Raw genomic sequence first — 8,222 nt, 5'->3', positions numbered from 1 at the left:
GATAATAATTCCTAGGCAACATGCTTGCTGTCTGGGGGTTATGCTCAGCACCGATCTCTCCTTCACCTCCTATATACAATCTCTTGCTCGCTCCTGTCGCTTGCACCTCAAGAACATCTCTAGAATCTGCTCCTTTCTTACCATGGAAACTACAAAAACCCTCACCATGGCCCTGATCCACTCAAGCCTTGATTACTGTAATTCTCTATTAGTTGGTCTCCCCGTAATTAGACTCTCTCCTCTGCAGTCCATCCTTAATGCTGCAGCCAGGGTCACCTATTTGGCTAACCGTTAGTCAGATGCTTCTGCTCTGTGCCAGTCATTGCACTGGCTGCCCATATACCACAGGATCCAATTCAAACTGCTTGTTCTCACTCACAAAGCTCTCCACACTGCGGCAACCCCTTACATCTCCAGCCTCTTCTCTGTCTATCACCCCACCTGTTCTCTACGCTCTGCAAATGACTTTCGACTAACATCCACACTAATCTAAACCTCCCACTCCCTGATCCAAGACTTTTCCCGAGCTGCACCAATCCTCTGGAATGCTCTGACCCAAGAAACCATGACAAACCACAACCTACTGAGCTTCAGATGCTCCCTAAAAACACATCTTTTTAGGGTGGCCTTTCACACTCCCTAATCAAATTAAATTTACATAATCCCTCCACGACTTCTCACAACATAAAGCCTGCATTACACGTTGCAATTTCGCATACGATATCGTATGCGATTTGCAACGCCCCCATCGTATGTGTGGCAAATTCAATTTGTTGAACGTGCCACACAAACGATTAACCCCCGTCACACGTACTTACCTTCCATACGACCTCGATGTGGGCGGCAAATGTCCACTTCCTGGAGTGGGAGGGACAATCGGCGTCACATTGACGTCACGCGGCAGCCGGCCAATAGAAGTGGAGGGGCGGAGCTGAGCGGGACATAAACATCCCGCCCACCTCCTTCCTTCCGCATTGTGGGCCGGGAGCCACAGGACGCTGGTAAGATCTGTTCATCGTTCCCGGGGTGTCACACACTGCAATGTGTGCTACCCCGGGTACGATGAACAATCTGACGTGCAATTCTAGAGAAAGGTACGATGTGTATGCGATGAACGTTTTAACGTTCAATCGCAATTGCACGTACCTGTCACACACTGCAATGCAACTTACAATGCCGGATGTGCGTCACTTACGACGTGACCCCGCCGACACATTGTAAGATATATTGCAGTGTGTAAAGCAGGCTTTACTCTCCATCAAATTCCATTGCACACAAAAGCATCTCAAAGATTGGCTAACTGGTTCAGGCAGCCTTTATCTTTCCCCCATTTTTTTGAGATGGCTGGATTGTCATTGGAAATGAACAGTGTATCTGTAACTTGTGCCCCCCACCTTATTGTAGATGTAATGCAGCAGAAAAAGAAGAAGAAAAAAAGTCCCGCACCACCAAGCGTTAACTTGAAAGGTTGTCACACAAAAGTGAGAATCAGCTCAGGTACTCCGTGATATTGGCTCAGAGGTGCAGCACTGTTTCTTAACCTTTTTTTGCTTGTAAAATGCAATTTAGGTTAGGTTTTGTAGGTGTTCTTGTGCATCTGTAAAAGTGCCGTAATACTGGGACATCTTTATTCCCAGAAACCATATGTGAGTCAGAAATGCATGTGTGGCGCCCCTGAGGCTTCCGTCGCCACAGGTCATTGCACCCCATCCAGCGGTGTGATGCCCATTCTGGGTGAGGAAAGGAGTGAACACCGGTCCCCTGGTAAATCCACACTACATCCATTGCTAGGAACACACTGGGACCAGGGATTATGGCAGTTCCCCTCCCATGCTGCATGCTGGGAGGGGCCGTAAGACCCATCCCTGCTCCTATAGGGTAGAACAGAGCAACTGGGGAGGTGACGGCCTCAGAAGAACCGGAGTGGCGCCGCACTATGCCAGCGTGCAGCGTCTCCCCTGTCAGCAGCAGCCGCAGCACTACCTCAAAGCAGGCCCAAGCCGCAGAACGGAGCAGCGGGCCTGCAACAGCCACGCAGGAGACACAGACCCGGATCTCCATGGCTTGTCAGATGCAAGGGGCACGGCCAAAGCAAGACCCCAAAGATCACAGCAACAGCCCCCTGCAAACAAGCAGCCCTCTACAGGAACGCCGTGTTGTGCGTGCAAGAAGCCCCATTCCCGCCCAGGCCGCAGTTGTCCGCAGAGGATCGGTGGCCAGCACCCAGGGGACCCAGACAATAATCTCCTCGGCATACCTGTTGCCCGGAGCAATGCCGGAGTGGGACCCCCGCATCTATCCTCGTGAGTAAGAAGGAAAAGAAGATGCTGAACTGTACATAGCCCCTGTCTGCCCCTTATGCTTTGTGAAAATGTCCCTTTTGTGCTGCCCTAATGTTCTTTTTGAAGATGACACCCTTTCCTGCCTTACTGCCCCTTGTGCTTTTTTAAGAAGTCACTCCCCATGTGTATGTGTTACCGGGCCACTGGACTGGAATGTGGTCCCCGGTGAATGTGAATGTAATGTGTCCTGTGTAACCAGGCCACTGGACTTAGTGGCTGGTTTTGTCTTTGCCCTGTAGTCTAAAAACAAGTTAACGAACTGCCAGGCTACTGGACTTGTAGTAGCCAAAAATGTAATTAGTTGCACCCGTTGTGCCCCCTACCAGAATTATGGGGGATGTGCCCGAACCGTGCAATGGACTGGAAGTGCACACTTAGAATTTTCTTTATAAGAAGTTCGCAACGTTTACTTATATGTGCCTCCCATAAAGGGAAGAAATGTTTTATTGTTTTTCTTTCTACACGTGTGTAAAAATGTTTTTGCAGTTTCTCCACATTTTCTGTTGTTTTTCAGCCCGAGGACGTGCTGGGATTCGCTGTGGGGGAGTGTGGCGCCCCTGAGGCTTCCGTCGCCACAGGTCATTGCACCCCATCCAGCGGTGTGATGTCCATTCTGGGTGAGGAAAGGAGTGAACACCGGTCCCCTGGTAAATCCACACTACACCCATTGCTAGGAACATACTGGGACCAGGGATTATGGCAGTTCCCCTCCCATGCTGCATGCTGGGAGGGGCCGTAAGACCCATCCCTGCTCCTATAGGGTAGAACAGAGCAACTGGGGAGGTGGGAGGAGCCACAAGAGTGCAGACAAAGAGAGGAAGGTCTAGTTTAGTCAGTGAAGAGAGAGTGGGGAAGGAGGAGGAGGCCTGCTGGAGGCAGGCAAGGAGGAGAAGAGAAAGGAAAGAAAGCTCCAAGTCAGTCAGGAGCTGAAAGGAAAGAAAGAGACGCTTCCTGGTGAAGATCCTGGGACTCAGAGGGTCCAGGTGACACCAAGCAGAGAACAGAAGGGGTCCCAGGGCCATGGGTAGCTGTAGAGCTGCGGTGGCCTGTTCCACAGGAACATCGGTGGAGGGATCGAGCTGCAGCAGGGGACGGTCCCTAGAAACCGGAGGAGTGCAAAATCATCTCCAAACAGTAAAAACCGAGGCCCAGGGAATGTTGTAAACTCCCCGGGCCACAGCCCACAGCAGTACCTCTAGAAAAGGGATAATCAGCCGACAGGTGACTCCCCAGCCTGGAGGCTGTTGTGGAGGCCAAGCCAGGTTCAACCTACAAAGGCAAGGCTAAGGAAGACAGCTGAAGGCAGAGACACTTAAGAGAAGGGTACCGGCTTTTACTCTCAGAATCACCCAGAAACGGCGGAGGTCCCTGACAGTGGTCCCAGCAGTCCAAGGGTCCCTGCAGGACTGTGACAAGAATTGTGAGTAAAGAACTTGAAACTGTACCCTTGAAGTTGCCTCTGTTATTTCTTCTGCATAGACACTCACAAGCACCAACTGTGCCCCTGGGCATTGCTCCACCTGTGGGGAGTAGTACCACCATTGCTGCCATATCATCCCCCGGAGGCCTTATACAGCAGCAGCAGCCTATTAGCCGCATACCACAGGTGGCGTCACGAACACAAACTTTAATTCAAGCCACATATTTTACTGACACCCACCAGTGCCACGGAGCCGGGCCCAGCCACCACTGACTACCACCGGACTAGTCCGGCCCGGCACCGGGTGTCCCACAGCCCTGGGGTGGGCGAGTCACATGCAGTCATATTCTCCAGGCTCTCCCAATTCACTTTCATCACTTTCCCAACCATTTCAGCCTTTTCCTCAGGCCCCCAAACCTCTTTGTTGGATCCAGTAGAAAATTACTCACATTTCCCATTGACTTGCATTGTACTCACTATTCGTAACGAATATGCAAGTATTACAAAGTACTTGTTACGAATGTAGCGATTACAAATATTACAGTACTTGCTCATCTCTAACCTTTGCATTGAGGATACCATGTTAGTGATGTACAGTGCATGACATATATCATATTGGGGGAAGTTTAATATGGAAAAATGACGTGGGAGGTTCCCATTTACTGTCGAGCAGTGTGCCATTCTTCGGCACAAGCTGTGTGCCCCTGTCTAGTAGGGTAACTGGCAAGCTAATATTCTGTTTCTCTAAAACTTTAAATCAATCTGTGTAGCTCAGATTTGAACTGTAACTATCCAGAACTTCCGAACTGCTGTTAGGATGGAGTCACACGAGTGTATGTTCTCTCATGCGATCAGATCTATTATGGTAATGATTCTGATCCGAATGTCAGCTTACTGTGATCCGATTCTCTCAATTGAGGCAATTGTTTCACATGTGTGGAGAAGACAGGGAACTTAATTTCTCCATCTTCTCAATTGTCTGTGTGAACTTAAATTGAATGATATCCAAGTGCAGTCCGATGTTTTGCTCACACCCATAGACTTCAAAGGGTATGTGCCCTCCGATGTACGTTGCAAATCACAGCATGCTGCAATTTTTTTCTTATGCCAAATTGGCATGAGAAAAAAATTGCTGGTTGGCACTGCCCCATGGTATAATAATGGCCCTAGGGCTATCGGATAAAACATTGAATAGTTGTCCGTGTTTTACGCTCGAATGAGTGAGCCCTAAAGGGTGTTTTACACGCTGCGACATCGCTAACGATATATCGTCAGGGTCACGTCTTTAGTAACGCACATCCGGCGCCGTTAGCGACATCGCAGCGTGTGACACCAAGGGTCGCAAAAATGGCAAAAATCGTCGCTCCTTTTCATAATATCGTTGCTGCTGCAGGTACAATCTTGTTTGTCGTTCCTTTGGCACCATACATCGCTACGTGTGACACCGCAGGAACGACGAACATCTCCTACCTGCGTCCACCGGAAAAGAAGGAAGGAGGTGGGCAGGATCTTCCGCCCGCTCATCTCCGCCCCTCCGCTTCTATTGGACAGTTGCCGTGTGATGTCGCTGTGACGACGCACAAACCGCCCCATTAGAAAGGAGGTGGTTTGCCGGCCAGAGCGACGTCGCAGGGAAGGTAAGTCCATGTGACGGGTCATAGCGATGTTGTGCGACACAGGCAGCGATCTGCCCGTGTCGCACAACCGACGGGGGCAGGTACGCTCGCTAGCGATATCGATACCGATATCACAGCGTGCAAAGTACCCTTTAGACTCAGATACTTTGACTTGTGTTCAATGGACCATGTACTGTATAAAAAGTAACCTACTTATAAGTTGATAGGGTTTGTTCTTCCATTTATTTAAATAGAGAACCCTTCTTGTACCAATATAATTATTATTGATGAATGCATAAATATTTGAGAATGTTATTTCTTTTGGTATCATTTCTGGTATCACTTCTTGTAAGATACACAGTAGCTCTCCTTTAAATTGTATCATGTTTTTTCTCACTCAGTATAGCAGGATGTATATAGTCACAGCTGTAGTCACTGTATTTCTATAACACTTGCTTCATTGCTTTAAATAAAAATAGAACCAATTCTGAATAATTGAAACTGACAAAGAATATGAAGGTAAAGTATCCAGATTGTTATGACACAAATGTGATTACACCTGGACTGAACACCATATTACCCCAGTATTTTCTTTGTATATTATTCATGGCTAAGCTGCTGATATATGCCATTAGAACTCATATAAGTAAAATGCGCAAAAGACATACATTAGATAAAAAAAAAAAAATATTAATAATGTCATTAAAAATTAGGTGGACATGATAACAGCAGAAGAAATAATGACAAAAAACACACTCGGACAGGTAAATGCAATGACAAATAGAGAGATCTACTCAGATTAATATGGTACCATAATAGAATCACTACAAATGAAAAATATCATGTATTGGTACTGGAAACCCCAAAGTGCAAAATATAAATCTCAAAGTGAATATAACAACATGGATGATTCCACATACAGGTGCATATATATATACAGTATATACCCCACCTGGGCTGTACAGATGGAGCAAAATCCAACCAGGGAAAAATTGTAAAATTGCACAGCATAAAGAGTAAATGCCAAATAGCAGCCAAAGGCATATAAATTATATGCCTAATAAAAATACCAAAGGCAGGAACCCAGTTTACCCAAATATCCTGTATATTGCTGCTACCGCATAGTGCATGAAATGACCCCGAAAGAGAAATACAGCAACAAACAGGGGGAGAATTAGTCAAAAAAGTAATAGCAAAGGCCGCAACCCAGTTCACCTAAATAACCTGTATATAGCAGCTACCGCATAGTGCATGCAACGATCCCGGAGGGGAAATACAGCAACAAAAAGTGGGAAGATTAGTCAAGAAACATGGTCATTACCTGGCCCAAGATGTGCTCTGTCCTCAAACCCTACGCGCGTTTTGACGTGTAGTCTTTTTCCAAGGGAGAAAGTGATAAAAGACCTTTGAAATTGCTGCTCTTAAATAATGCAGATCAACCGCTGATAGGACCTTAATCACGTGACTATGAATCAGACGTCACTTGCTGTTGGCGCATAGCAATGCCGACGCATCCATCGTCATTGCCGTGAGGGCATCTCCAGGACGTGAGTGACGTGCAATGGACCAATGCATCATCACTATACCGGTATAGACGCCGTCGGCTACATAGACGTTGGACACATCAGTGCTCATGTAACACACCCACACCGGGCCTGGGGGTCACTCGCTACCGGGCCGGTTCTGTTCTGCTCGGAGGATGTCACGGATACAGGGCACGGCTCCATGACCCCGGCGTGTCATTAAATGGAGATTATGGTTGGGGAATATTTACAGGGTATGATGTCGTGACGCCACCTGTGGTATGCGGCAATATAGGTGCCGCTGCTGTTCAGTTCCCCTGGGGTCGGTGGTGACGCAGCAGAGTTGGAATAGCTTATATATGTATATATATATATATATATAAAACATATTTTGTAATTATGATGGGTTTTATATATCGTTATATGTCATCTATATGAATAATAGGTAATTTATTTACATATTTGTTCATTTTTTTGTACTTGAGATATGGATAATATGTAGCACTCAGTTCTATGTATTGTTATTTATTTATGTTCAATCTATTTGTATTGAAATTATTAAACAAAATAACAATAATAAAGGCAAAGACAAAATCATTTGAATAGAGCAATAGGCAGATATCCAAAATCATATATGGAACAAATTAATTATCATCATATCTTCTGAAGCATGTGTTAATAATCAATCAATCAATCAATCAATCTCTCCATTACTGCAAAACAAATACTCATGCTCAAATATTCAAAAATTGTGGTAACGCTCAAGTCACCATTACTGGTAAAGGTAATCTCGGGAGCAGAAATTACCGTATACAGAATGAAAAAGAACAAAGTGTTTCCTCTGCTCTTGATTATAATAATGCAATCAGATCCAAATTAAAATTTATCAATATTGTTATATTCCTTGTTATACTTATTTAGAGAACTAGAAGTAAATAGTATGAACATTAAGTGTATAAGGATACAAGAGAGAGAGAAGGCATAGAATAGATAGAAAGAAGAGAAGAGAAAAAAAGGGGGGGAGGAGGGGGAAGGTGAGGAACCTAAATCAAGAAAAGTAAATATAAGTTAAAGTAGTTTAAAGTTGGAGCCTCATAGAACCTTAGTGGGAAAACGGGGAAAGGGAAGTGTAGGGAAAGGAAGATCAGGGAGGGAGATTACCCTGAGATCTACCTTATTAAAACAGTGTATGAAAGTCTGGTGAATCCCTAAACAGTATCCATTCACTCCAGGTCCTATAGAACTTTTCCCTAGTGTCGGCGGTGTCAGCAGAGAGCTCCTCCATCCTACAAATATTTGCCATCTCCACACACCACTTGGA

The sequence above is a fragment of the Anomaloglossus baeobatrachus genome, chromosome 6, assembly GCF_048569485.1.
Source record: "Anomaloglossus baeobatrachus isolate aAnoBae1 chromosome 6, aAnoBae1.hap1, whole genome shotgun sequence".
NCBI classification, from domain to species: domain Eukaryota; kingdom Metazoa; phylum Chordata; class Amphibia; order Anura; family Aromobatidae; genus Anomaloglossus; species Anomaloglossus baeobatrachus.
The sequence above is the reverse complement of the archived record's forward strand: the minus strand, read 5'-3'. Positions refer to the sequence as shown.